At 44.6% G+C, this 12,889-nt stretch overlaps 1 protein-coding gene across 4 annotated transcripts in view; it reads right to left on the reverse strand.

Annotated features, from left to right (window-relative positions):
• The window catches only part of TSPAN9 (tetraspanin 9), a 704,002-nt gene that overhangs the window by 373,073 nt on the left and 318,040 nt on the right, over positions 1–12,889 (reverse strand). For all 4 annotated transcript variants that reach the window (XM_063928463.1, XM_063928461.1, XM_063928462.1 and 1 more), the window contains exon 4: positions 2,384–2,462. The gene's annotated coding sequence lies outside the window, so the exon portion shown is untranslated. The remainder of the gene's footprint in view (positions 1–2,383; positions 2,463–12,889) is intronic.

Here is a 12,889-nt window from a genome sequence, read left to right on the forward strand (position 1 = left end):
TATTTCGTTCCCAAACTCCAAATCACGTTGAAGAAATCTGTAGGAAGCATAGGCGTCGGAACGGGGGGGGGGGGGGGGGGGGGGGGGCAAGGGGGCAGCTTGACCCTCCCAAACATGATGGAGGCGCAGGCGCTGGTGCGGGGGAGCGCTTCCTTCTGCATCCCCGTAAGCGGGTACAACTTTAAAAGCAGTGTGCTGCCGCAGGCAGGGTGCGGGTCCCCTTCTGTACTGCCCGGCTGTCTCTTAACTGGTGATGTATTACTGGGAGGAGGCGTGGCTGTGGACCCGAAATGCGACGCCTCCTCCCAGTAATGCATCACCAGTGAAGAGACAGCCGGGCAGTACAGCTGGGTCACCGCACTCTGCCTGCGGCAGCACACTACTTTAGAAGCCGCCCACGGGGATACAGAGGTAAGTGCACAGCTAGGGGAGCTGTCCAGTGTTTCTCTAGTAAAGTTTATTTTAGAGTTTATTATTTTACAGGGAGGCTGCTGGCAACAACCTCCCTGCTTCGTGGGACTAAGGGGGGGATTAGTGTCTGATAGTTTGAATTGCTTTGGAGGGACTTGCTCTTCCTGGACAGCGCTGTGCAGGCAGGAAAATGGCGCTGAACGCTGCTGGGTCCGCTCTGAGGAGAAGCTCGTCCCAAAATGGTGCTGTCTTCCAGTTCTTCCTAGGATTATACTGGCCTGAGGATTGATGCTGGCTGAGATCCGGGGACGCCGACAGGCTGTGTGACTAGTGTAGGGTGTAGGCGCTGGCTCAGGGCGCCCCTCACAGCGCCGCACTATGTACCGCTGAGCCTCCGGAGCGCAGTTAATACTGCGCTCCTACCCTGATGCCGCCATCTTCACACCGGCCGCCCGCTTGCTAGGGGGGGCCGGTGACTCTCTCGCCACTGATCTTCGGCTCCGTAAGGGGGTGGCGGCATGCTGCTGGCGTGAGCGATCCCCTGTGGCGGGGAACGATCTATCCCCTCAGGAGCTCAGTGTCCTGTCAGCGGAGATCATGGCTCAGACCCCGCAGGGCGGACACTACTCCCCCCCTTAGTCCCATGAAGCAGGGAGGCTGTTGCCAGCAGCCTCCCTGTAAAATAATAAACTCTAAAATAAACTTTACTAGAGAAACTCTGGAGAACTCCCCTAGCTGTGACTGGCTCCTCCGGGCACATTTTCTAAACTGATGTGGACCCCAGCATCCTCTAGGACGTAAGAGAAAAAGAGAAAACACGAACATGAGTATAAGTCTGGGCGCAGTGTGCCTGAGAGGCCACCCTGGACAAACCTACAAAATTCCGCAAAATATCCACAACCTTTGTAATTTTCATTCATAAAATGAGCAAAATAAACAATTAATAGATGAAAATAAAAGGAAAAACGAACCTTCAAAAGTCGGAGGAGTTTGGGCGTAGTGTGCCTGAGAGGCACGGAGGGTCACTACTGCACTACACGCAGGTGGCGGGAAAACTGTCTGGGGGGGTTTCGAACAGCACCTATAGATAGGAAGGTACTAGGAGGGACAGGCCCCTGCGCCCCCTTGGGGTGGTGAGGGGAGCGAGATCAGCTTTGCGGCGCCTGTCAGGCCAGCTGCGCCTGACTGAGGGTTAAAATAATATAGTGTTGTTTATTATGATGGCACAGTCTAAAAACTGGCACCATTGCTGAATTTACTAGATTTAGTGAAGGCTAGAATACTGTAAGCACCTAATCTGTACAGACACCTCTATACATGTATGGGCACACTGTGCGATCAGGACAATGACCAGGTAGCAACACCATGCGTGAGAGCTTTAGAGTTACCACTGGTAGATGCAGGACTAAAGGAAATCAATGTATTACTATTGAATCCAAATAATCTAATCTGCATTCTCAATCGAATGGAAATGAAAACAGATTCTTCAAAATTAATCTTTGCATTGGATTTCTAATCTAATAATTTGCAAGGTTCAATAATATAATTTAAATTTTGAAGGCGTGAATTTCTAGAATAGCTGGATATTTCATAAATAATTACATGGATCCTGACATTGAATGGGACTGGGTTATCAACTTTGCAATACCTCACTGAAAATCACTATTGATTGTATGTATTATTTTATAATTTATATTTTTATTTGATTGCAGTATTTTGGAACAGTCAGGTTTCTATACACGAGTTCTAATTTTCCCTCCCAATACACATGATTGTAAAAAGTAGATTTAACAACAAATCTTTTCCTTTTTTTCACACCTGAATAGATAACTCACACTTTCTGTACAGCAGTCTGAATTAATATAAAAAAATAAATAAGAAAAAATGATTATGCTCTATTAAATTATCTTTCTCAAATGATTCCTCTTAACAAAGATTGTTCCATGACCTTCTGTTGGCTGTTAAAACTCACCTGCTTCTATAATTGGATATCCAGATGTTGCAAATTAATCAATCCTGGAGTGTGCTTAGATGTGCAAGTACTCTGGGCCCTGCAAGAGAAGATTAAAACAAAATGTGTAAAAAAATAAAGGAGGTCACAGAACAAAAGCCAAGTATTCTATTATTTAGAGAGAAGTAGAAGAAAAATTGCCTGAGCGTCAAAAATGAAAGTAGGCATACATTTCCCTTTATTAATACACTATTTTGCATTTAGCCAATAAATAGTAATGCAGGTTCGGAATAATGCTGTCATACAAGATATATAACTGCTTGTTGCAAAGTCCTTGGTATGGGAACACCACAAGCCTACAGTGACTACAAGAATATCTCATGCTGGGATCCTATTCTCTATCATTATACCTACAAACAGGTGCAATTTATTAAATAAAATTAAACGTTTTATTAAATGGATAGAGATGGATAGAGACTCCATGAGTCTCTAGGCAGGATACGGTCAGCAACCCAGCAGTCGGGATCCTGACAGTCAAAATCTGACGGATATTACCGGTTTGGGCAGCCAATGACGTCACCAGAAGTTAGACCTCCACCTTGCCCCACTTCCAGTCACTGGTCTGGGCTGCATCACTTCCGATGACGTCATCGGCCGCACAAATCTGTAATGTCCTCAGTGGAGCCAATAGAAGCTCTGCTTTTGCAATAATACATATCACTGCAGCTCCCTCAACATAGTTCAACACTTATTTGGCACAATACAAAGTTTATTTTTATGACGTCCGACCATTTCAGGTCACTTCCGGACTGGAAGTACTAGTTTATTCCGGTACTGTGCCGTCATTCAATCAACTAGCACCCTACCTGTATATTAAGTGGCCACCATGACCTGAGCATCATACAAACCCTGAGGAAGAGACCATAGGTCTCGAAACACGTTGGCCATCTACACCAAGAACCTTGACCCCCACAAGCATGTGGACAATTCTATTGGATTTACAAACAGTAACTGTCTAGGAGCCAGTAACAGGGTGAAGCTAGCCACCCTGTTATATTCCACCTGCAGGCTCCATACCTTGCATTCTGGTGCGATCTATTTTACATTGTATAATCATCATCAATTTACTGTATTGTTTGAGTGTGTTATGCCGCAAACATAGAGTTAACACATGTTTCATTGATTTATTCAATTGTTTTATTCATTTGTTTTAAATACCAGTGTATTCTACTTGTTGGTTACTCCATTCAAATAGTGCTAACCCAGCATCCACTATTTATAAGGGAGGTTTATTTGTGTAAATTCATATAAACCAATTCCCGCTCGACATTTAGAGTTCCATTTATTGGTTAATACCATTATAATTTCTTACCCTCCCACTGACTAAATAGGATTTCTTTAATGTGGTTGCACACAGATTAGCACCTGGTTCACAAACTAAGAATACGAAGCGGTCTAGTTAACTGTGGGCATTTCGAGGGAACCCCATCCGCCTAAGAGCTAGGCAGCTCTTATCGTTGTGGGAGCGCCATTTTGAGTCTCCAACCACCCAAAACAAATTTGAATATTGATTGGTTGACATCACAAAATGGCTGCCCCAATGTACAGTCGATGACCAATAGATACACACTTTTCTTTTCTTGTGAGATATCCCTGCTATTTCTGGAAATCATTAACAACAAAGACACCTAACCTTAGATCCCTGTACCAGTTCAATTGTACTAATTTTGTGCTAATATTTGACAAGAGTGATAAGAACAAAAATGTTTGCGGCAATGGTCCTATTCAGGTTTTCTTTTCTAACCATTGCCACGTTACTGTTAAACAATCAAATGAAACATTTACAGCGGGACGTAATGGAGATCTCCGGAGGTGTGGGTTGCCAGCCAATCTCTGACTACATCTACACTACATCCCGCCATTTTAGCATCATTAGAAAACAATTGTAGCTAGCTGTTAGTATCCAGCTGGTGTTTGGCTGTAAGAATTACCTGCTGTCTTTCTTGGGGAATACTGAATATACCTCACATAAAACTAATTGGGGGGAGGGCAATTTTCCATTCAGTAATCCCATTAACGAATATTGCAATCACAGTATCTTCTTTTGTCTACTTCCGCAGAATTGTCTGTTAATGGAGAGCAAATCTTTGCACTCAGTTGCTGTATAGCATCCATAAAATGTCATGTACTGTATATCAAATTCTGCCAAAGAACGGAACATTTTACTAATGAGAAAAATATGGGTGGGGCTTTAAAAAAAAAAATGTAAGTGGCCTTTAGGCAGCATACAGAGATGGTCTTCAGAACAGGTGAAGGTGGACAGCTGTTCTGTATTGTGATAATGTATGGCCACAATACGGCGTGTGACCTTGTCGGTGATATATGATGTGTTCATTTTCAGCAGTGACACTGTTCTTTATTCCACTCTGCCTATCACTGTATACAGTGTTTTTATAATAACAGCGTTCCCATGTTTTTTTCTGGTGATCGATCTGGATAGCTTACAGTACACAAGTGTCTGATACAATATTGATTTTTTTTCTTTGAAATTAATCTAAACATATGGTTTATTCTCAACCTCTCAAATGTTACATATACTGTAGTTGATCTCTTCCCATTCTAAACCGGCATGTACACAACATACTGTAGGGAGATTATACTGATAGTACAAGCAGAGTGAGTGTGGAGGTGAATACAGTTTTTTTTAAAAATTTTGAATAAAAGGCACAAAATATATTATCAAGACTACAATTTTCCATGATATAAGGAACATCAAATAAAGAGTCTCTCTATCGATTCAGTATATTAAATAAATTACTGTATCTACTTTTGGACAATACTTTGCATGACTGTAGCCTGCTACATGTAGCAAATACTGGTCCCCTACACCCCTATTTCCAGCCGAAGGGAGCCGGACTATGCTGTAGATGCAACAGCAAAAAAAGTGCATAATAAATTGTTTATAAAAAAGAGAACGACTGTTTGCGCTATAACACTAACAAGGTGCATATATATAGACAGAAGAAACGTATAATTTTCAACCAATTAATTTATTTTTTGTTCCACACAATTTTCCGGTTGGTCAAGGCTCCCGATGTGACAAAATCCTCTCAAGGAATGATCAGAAAGTTCTCAGCTAACGCGTTTTGCATCGTTGGGTGCTTTTTCAAAGAGACAATATATAAATATATAAATAATAAATAGTTTGCTTACATTTGGTGTGGTTTAGAATGCTCCCTCCTCACAGCAGAGGTTCTTAGTACAAATAATCACTACACCTCGCAAAAAGCATCAGTTCCGCAGATAGGTGTAGTATAAAATGTTGACAAATGTCAACTGATGGCATCTGACAAAATGTCAACATTGCCTAACCCTATACTGAATTACTGACCCTCACCCTAAAAAATTCTGTCGACATCCACTGTATTGTCATTATGACAATGTTGACATTCTGTCTATTTGAATGTTCAAAGTGTCGACATTCAGAGCATGTTGAAATTGGGATCCAGTCCTTAGGTCGACTGCACTTATGTTGACACTCATTAGGTCGACCACTATGAGTCGACATGCATTAGGTCAACATGGTCTATAGGTCGACACGTACCAGGTCGACATGAGTTTTTCCCTTTCTTCCCTTTTTTTAAGTTATTCATACTTTACGATCCATGTGGACTACGATTAGGAATAGTAACCTTGCCCTGAAGCATAGAGAGCGATGCAAGCCACGCGAGGGGACACGGTGCACTAATTGGGGTTTATGGTCACTTTATGAAGAAAACGACACCCAAAAAAAAACCCAACAACTCATGTCGACCTTTTTTCCATGTCCACCTATTTCAGGTGTCGACCTAGTCACTGTCGGCCAATAGTGGTCGATCTAATGACTGTCAACCTAGATACAGTCGACCCTATGATCAACACCCGTTGAAATTCTGGCGTTGATATTGTGAATTGTAGAAACTGAATTAAGCACAAATATGATTTTATTGTATATTGTAATTGTTGAGGATGAGATGTTGCAACAACCTAACTCTCAGAACTTGATCTACAGACATACACAGATTATAGCGCTGCTGTATCACCATGGCACATGTTTCAGAGGGTGTTGCTATTACATTTGGACTTGATAAAGGGCTGATACTGTATTTCGTTGAGTAAAAACAGTTACTGTGAACAAGTGCAGGGCTGGGTCAACAAGGGTTTCCTGGGAGAGCAGTAGCTGAAGTTTCATTTCATTGAACATCTTACATTAAGTTAAAGGGAGGCCTCGGGGATAAGCTGTCAATGGAGCAGTGAGCGAGTGAGACACAGACACAAAGCACACATGATTTGTACAGGAATAATATTGATACAAATTACCAAAGATGAATTGTTGGAGTGTGCAGAGCTGTAACCCGATGCGTGATTTATGTAACACCACACAAAACAAATTAATATTTTATATATTATTGTTATTTTATAATTATTTGATTCCATCACCGCAGATAACATTTGTCTCTCACAGCCGCCGACATTGGGCCTAATTCAGACCTGAGTGCAGCAGCAAATTTGTTAGCTAATGGGCAAAACCATGGAGGTAATTCTGAGTTGATCGCAGCAGGAATTTTTTTAGCAGTTGGGCAAAACCATCTGCACTGCAGGGGAGGCAGATATAACATGTGCAGAGAGAGTTAGATTTGGGTGCGGTGTGTTCAATCTGCAGTCTAATTTGCAGTGTAAAAATAAAGCAGCCAGTATTTACCCTGCACAGAAATAAAATAACCCACCCAAATCTAACTCTCTCTGCACATGTTACATCTGCCTCCCCTGCAGTGCACATGGTTTTGCCCAACTGCTAAAAAATTTCCTGCTGCGATCAACTCAGAATTACCCCCCATGTGTACTGCAGGGAGGGACAGATATAACATGTGCAGAGAGAGTTAGATTTGGGTGGGGTGTGGTCAAACTGAAATCTAAATTGCAGTGTAAAAATAAAGCAGCCAGTATTTACCCTGCACAGAAACAAAATAACCCACCCAAATCTGACTCTCTCTGCACGTTATATCTGCCACACCTGCAGTGCACATGGTTTTGCCCATTATCTAACAAATTTGCTGCTGCGATCAGATCTGAATTAGGCCCATTGGCCTACCGACAATCGGAGAACAATCAAAAGATTGCAATTTCGGCATCTGTTTATAATTACCCCGTTCCAGTGCCAATAATCTGAGTCCATTTGGATAAACATGAATGAACCTAATAATTAGGGTTCTCAACACAGGACAAGCAGAGCACGCAAATAGCCATTTCCAGTACTGCCTCAAAAGAGGTGTGGCTTGTCAGAAAAAAAGGGGTGTAGTTAATAGATAAAATAATAGTGGATGATCTGTCCCATCTCTACCATGCGCAAGGGAGCCTGGCCCGCAACACAACCCCAATGGGCCACTGAGCCCCAGACACATCTATTTCATGTTATGCATATACTAACAGCTGCTAGAATAGAAATACTGGTGTTTTTCATGCTTATCTCTTTTTCAATATATAGCTTCAAAACATAGCTGCCAAGATACCAGAGAGTAGGTGGATTGGTTGGTGAAGGGTCATGGCACCATGAACTGCATCACCACCACAGCCCTGACCCTCACTGCTTGGGCAGCTGGGGACGATGCTACTGTATGATGGCACGATTCACCACAAAACGCATCACCCACCCCCTTTACTGCCCACATCACGGGGAATGTGAGATCTGGGAGGTTATCCCATACTCTCGGGAGCCCGGGAATGCTCCCTAAAATCCCAGAGTCTCCTACACATACTGTGAGAGTAGACAAGTATGAGATCTGCTCTTATTTATCAATGAGTGATACATTTCACTGTGAGTGATAAATTTCACCAGCCAAGCCGCTCCTGTCATTTTTCAAACACAGCATGTGACATGGAAGTTAGGAGGTGATTGGCTGGTGAAATTTATCACTCGCAGTGAAATTTATCACTCATTGATAAATAAGGGCAATCGTATCAATACAATACAGTTCATGGGTGGCTTGTCTGTAAAGTTCCCTGTTACAATAAGGACATCAGAGACAAGGGGCGGGATGTACTATATGTCATCGCCGCCCCTCGCCGCCTACCGCAGCAATACTAATCGCATATGTACTAACATATGCGATTAGTATCGCAATGCGGTATAGGAGACCCCGCGATGATGTCTGCAGGGGTCGGCGGGGGTCAGCACGGGTCTCAGTCACCTCCCAGACCCGGGAGGTGATGTGTGCAGGGAATCCCTGGGCTCCTCCTCCTCCCCCCTGCAGCCGGAAGGAGATAAGGCTGTGCTGCGGGGGAGAAGGAGGAGGGGTGCCGCACCAACAGCAGCAGATCAGTGACACACAGGTATGCCGGGGGGAAGGGGGTCGTCGTGAGCGGCACGGGGCGACGGAGGCAAGAATCCCATAGGCTTCTATAGGGTATCGCCATAAAAAAGATGGCGATACCCTATGGGGCGAAAACGCGGCGGTCGGGCTTAGTACATATGAAAATGCGGTAAAACGGGGGTTTTACCGCATTTTCCCTTTAGTACATCCCGGCCAAGATATAAAAAGACTGTGAACACTTTTCCTAATGGTGTTAGCGGCAGTTACCTGCAAGCTGTACATTGAACGGAAAACATAACATCTAATGGTAACTACATTGCTACACTGACAATATGCTGTTCAGAGCAACCCAGAAACTTAACATGTTTTGCCATTAACAATATATTTTCTAGAGCAGACAGCTCAGAGGGGACAATGGAATTAGCCATTGCATTGTGCTATGTGTAATGCATTGCATATATGTGTTCATATTTTATTGGGATTACTGCAAATCCTCATTCCAGCATGTGGATTGTGGACAGATATAAAGCACAGGCCTCCCCCATAGGACACCTCTGCAGCTAAGCCCCCAGAACCTCTAGGAAACATACAATAGAATAATTACAGTGAGTGAAGTGGCTGCAGATCAGACACTTCTTACAGTGGAAATATTGCCAAGTGTCTGAGTTTAGGCTACTAATACATCAATCTCCCTATCCGGGGAATACGGCTGCAAATTCCTGTAATGTGCAATCATGTAACTCAGGTGCAAGGCAATGTTATGTTTTGCTCTTCAGAGAAATGGTGATGTCTCCTGTCTGGCTGCTGTCAGCCAATCAATGGCCGGGCGGGAAAAGGAGAGCGGAGGGTGGTGTGGGACTGCTGAACCCATCGTGGACCCTGGCGGATCCAGCAAACAGATTATAGCAGGCAAGGTCGCTGTTGGCTTTCATTTAACTCTTTGTGACCTACATAAAACAAAATATTCCGTTTTTGCCAGAGTTTGATTTCCACCAAAAAAGGTACAAAAGTAATTATTATCAATTGGAAAATAATAAATAAAGCCATAGTTTTCTTTTAGAGTGTCATCAGGTTCTTACATTGTTGTATTTTTGCCTTGTTGTATTGTGTTTTAAGGGTCTATTCTTTATCCCGTAACATTTTCACCTACTTTTACAGAATTTAAATCCCGGGTCTACAGTATTCATTATAATGGAATCGCAAGAGATATCATGGTTAGTGTACATTTCAGTGCCGATCTGGCCCGGTGTCCACATACAATAGTATCGGGATCGAAATTCATTAAGCTACGAAAATACAAAATTTTCGGAGCTTGATTGCAGGAATCTACGTTTCTTCCTATAGGAAGGAGGTCTGGATTGTGGAAAGTGATCCTTTCAGATCCCTCTACTCCTGTTTGCTCCCTCCACTGGCCATTGGAAACATGGTGCACATTGGTGTGCGCAGGAGCTGATAAGTTTGTGCCTGTCTGGGACTTTCCCCCTAAGCCGGGCCACGGACTACCTCCTCCACCCTTTGCTCTAGGACATAGGGGGTAATTCAGACCTGATCGTTGGGCAGCGATTTTTGCAACTCTGCAATCAGATGGTCGCCGCCTACAGGGGCAGTGTATTTTAGCTTTGCAGGTGTGCGAACGCATGTGTAGCAGAGGTGCACAAACTGATTTGGTGCAGTCTCTGCACAGCCCAGGACTTACTCAGCCAATGCGATCACTTCAGCCTTTCCGGGACCGGATTTGATGTCAGACATCCGCCCTTCAAATGCTTGGGCACGCCTGCGTTTTTCCAGACACTCCTTGAAAACGGTCAGTTGCCACCCACAAATGCCCTCTTCCTGTCAATCTCCTAGTGATCGCCAGTGCGGTCGGAATTTTCGCACCATCCTGTCACTGGCCGGCGATCCCCGTTGCTGCGGTCCATTGCGCCTGCGCATTACGGTGGATACGCATTTCAGATCTGATCGCAGGCTGTGAGAAAACGCAGCCTAGCGATCAGGTCTGAATCGGCCCCATAGACGGCTCACCTGGGCCGGGTAAATCTGTGTGCTGGGAGGGGGGGGGGGGGATAGTCCATAAAGCGACGGAGGGAGGAAGTCCAAGAGCAGCACACCCATTTTCACTCCTGCGCACGCATATGATGGTGCACATATATGAACCCCAGCTCACACATGCACACTAGACGAGTCACTCACAGCAGTGGCAATTTTCAGTGCTACAGAGGTAGAGGTTATACGGAACGCGGAGTCAGCTGATCTTCAGATCAGTTGTCCTTGCACCGGAGCAATGCTGAATTGCTAAAGTGTAAAGGCCCATACACACTGGGCGATTTTGAGCTGAAACCAGCCCACTTTTGGTGTTTTGAGCTGTTTTCACTGATGCGCGCTCCCGCTTCATCGCCGGCGGCCACCGCTCAACTGCTGGTATTACCAGTAGATGAACGGCGGGGTGAACGGCTTTCCATGGCGTCCTGCTATGGAAAGCCGTTCACCCCCGCTGACATCGCTGGGCAGGGGGGAAAAGCGCTCAGTGTGTATGCACCTTTAGTATCCACAGCTGCTTCTAATAGCCAGTTTAATACTAAATTAGCACTTCTCCCTAAAGACAGTGTTTTATTCATACTTGCCTACCCTCCCAGAATGGCAGGGAGGCTCCCGCTTTCCCTGCAGGCCCTCCACACCCCTCCTCGGCCGCCCACTGCAGAGAACAATTGGCCAGCTCAAGGGGGTCTGATGACACGATTCGCGCTGAATCACGTCATCGTATCTCTGCCCCCCACTTTTTCGGCACTGCATAGCGGGGGGTGAGCCACGATGATGCGATCCTTATGCCACGCCCCTGTACTGCCCACTTCCATATCGGCCATGCCCCCGGACCGCCCATCTTGCTGCCGGCCACGCCCCCATACAGCTACAACGCTGCCTCCACCTGGAGGAGGGGGCAGCTAAGTAGGTAAGTGTGGTTTTATTTATGTACTATTCTTTATTTCTTCCTGAACCCCACATAATAGGGGTATAGATCATATTTGCTACTTTTCTGTAATGTCCAAGAGGTTCCTGAATTTTGGGCAGTTCTCCCAGACTCCTGGGAGTGCAGACAACTCTGAATGCAGCACACTTAATTTAATTGACACGATTCACTGCAATTCTCTTCATCATGGCCCTGCCCTTACCGCTTAATCCCGTGTATGGCAGCATTATGCTACAGGGATCAAACTCATGGCATAGTCATCATGCCCCTTACACTTACCACCTGGACCTCCTCTCCGGGATCTCAGAGCGAGGAGAAATACCAAAGTCGGTAAGTACGGCAGAGGAAGAAAGATCAGGAATGAGTATATAGCAGTTTAGTCTGTCAGCTTAACTTGGGTGAAGTGGACTGTAATAAAGAGTAGATTGCTTGCTCCAAAGCCAGCTTCCTCTATACTTTACGCATCTATTCTGTTAGGGCTGAAGGAAGTTGGAAAATCAGAGATCATCATACATAACTGGTGCTTTTCCTAAAGTGCTCTCTTCTCAAGGGCCCTCATTCCGAGTTGTTCGCTCGCAAGCTGCTTTTAGCAGCTTTGCACACGCTAAGCCGCCGCCTACTGGGAGTGAATCTTAGCATAGTAGATTTGCGAACGAAAGATTAGCAGATTTGCGAATAGACAGTTCTTAGCAGTTTCTGAGTAGCTCGAGACTTACTCTGCCACTGCGATCAGTTCAGTCAGTTTCGTTCCTGGTTTGACGACACAAACACACCCAGCGTTCACCCAGACACTCCCCCGTTTCTTCAGATACTCCCGCGTTTTTCCCAGAAACGGCAGCGTTTTTTCGCACACACCCATAAAACGGGCAGTTTCCACCCAGAAACACCCACTTCCTGTCAATCACACTACGATCACCAGAACGAAGAAAAAACCTCGTAATGCCGTGAGTAAAATACCTAACTTAATAGCAAATTTACTTGGCGCAGTCGCACTGTGGACATTGCGCTTGCGCATTAGCGACTAATCGCTCCATTGCAAAAAAAAAATAACGAGCGATCAACTCGGAATGACCACCAAGGTACAGAATTCTGGGTAAAACACATTTTTTGCACAAGGTTGTGATAAGTTGAATGGTTTTGAAGTCACAAGAAAATACTTTTACTTGAGGGTTTTTTTTAATTCAAAACAATATTTCCATTTTGCTAGCAAAA

This window comes from Pseudophryne corroboree, chromosome 6 (genome assembly GCF_028390025.1).
Source record: "Pseudophryne corroboree isolate aPseCor3 chromosome 6, aPseCor3.hap2, whole genome shotgun sequence".
In the NCBI taxonomy this organism is placed as follows: Eukaryota; Metazoa; Chordata; class Amphibia; order Anura; family Myobatrachidae; genus Pseudophryne; species Pseudophryne corroboree.